The sequence below is a fragment of the Somniosus microcephalus genome, unplaced genomic scaffold, assembly GCF_052327205.1.
Source record: "Somniosus microcephalus isolate GS21.2 unplaced genomic scaffold, FLI_Smic_1.0 scaffold926, whole genome shotgun sequence".
NCBI lineage: Eukaryota > Metazoa > Chordata > Chondrichthyes > Squaliformes > Somniosidae > Somniosus > Somniosus microcephalus.
Window position 1 is genome coordinate 48,346 of NW_028226113.1, and position 1,655 is coordinate 50,000.

Here is a 1,655-nt window from a genome sequence, read left to right on the forward strand (position 1 = left end):
CGAAAACACCGGGCTCGATTCGGAGCGACGGGCACCCGGCTTCCCGGTGTCGGACCGACTCCGTTCCGGTACCCTTGGATGCCCCTTGCCCCTGGCTTGCTAGGACAGCCGGCGCGTCAAGGTGGGCCCCCGCGGCTCCGGCTCAGCAGTCGGAAAGCGGTCTCCAGCCAACGGCTGTACCTCGGCCGGGGAAAGGGGCAGCTACACAAGCCCGCTACTGGTCTGTGCGGCCCCGCCACCCCGTTCAGTGGCAGTTGACCCCGACCGGATCGGACTTTCCTTCCCGAAGTTATCCCCGATAAGCTGCCGCTGACCGACGGGGCGGCAGCCGCTACGGGACTGCGACACTTTCCCGAACTTGCCGGGGTCCAGGCCGATAATATAGTGTGCGCCAGCGCCGGGGCTTTCCAACGAGCCCTCCCTGACCGAAATCGGACACGGGAGTCCGGAGCCAAAGGAGTTCGACTGCCGGCCGGCCAAACACAGGCAACCTCCCGCCGTTGCGGACCCGCTCCCGGACAACCGGGTCCAAACGCCCGCCCTGTTACACGCACGAAAACACCGGGCTCGATTCGGAGCGACGGGCACCCGGCTTCCCGGTGTCGGACCGACTCCGTTCCGGTACCACTGGATGCCCCTTGCCCCTGGCTTGCTAGTACAGCCGGCGCGTCAAGGTGGGCCCCCGCGGCTCCGGCTCAGCAGTCGGAAAGCGGTCTCCAGCCAACGGCTGTACCTCGGCCGGGCCAAGCGGCAGCTGCACAAGCCCGCTACTGGTCTGTGCGGCCCCCCCACCCCGTTCAGTCGCAGTTCACCCCAACCGGATCGGACTTTCCGTCCCGAAGTTATCCCCGATAAGCTGCCGCTGACGGGGCGGCAGCCGCTACGGGACTGCGACACTTTCCCGAACTTGCCGGGGTCCAGGCCGATAATATAGTGTGCGCCAGCGCCGGGGCTTTCCAACGAGCCCTCCCTGACCGAAATCGGACACGGGAGTCCGGAGCCAAAGGAGTTCGACTGCCGGCCGGCCAAACACAGGCAACCTCCCGCCGTTGCGGACCCGCTCCCGGACAACCGGGTCCAAACGCCCGCCCTGTTACACGCACGAAAACACCGGGCTCGATTCGGAGCGACGGGCACCCGGCTTCCCGGTGTCGGACCGACTCCGTTCCGGTACCACTGGATGCCCCTTGCCCCTGGCTTGCTAGTACAGCCGGCGCGTCAAGGTGGGCCCCCGCGGCTCCGGCTCAGCAGTCGGAAAGCGGTCTCCAGCCAACGGCTGTACCTCGGCCGGGCCAAGCGGCAGCTGCACAAGCCCGCTACTGGTCTGTGCGGCCCCCCCACCCCGTTCAGTCGCAGTTCACCCCAACCGGATCGGACTTTCCGTCCCGAAGTTATCCCCGATAAGCTGCCGCTGACCGACGGGGCGGCAGCCGCTACGGGACTGCGACACTTTCCCGAACTTGCCGGGGTCCAGGCCGATAATATAGTGTGCGCCAGCGCCGGGGCTTTCCAACGAGCCCTCCCTGACCGAAATCGGACACGGGAGTCCGGAGCGAAAGGCGTTCGACTGCCGGCCGGCCAAACCCAGGCAATCTCCCGCCGTTGCGGACCCGCTCCCGGACAACCGGGTCCAAACGCCCGCCCTGTTACACGCA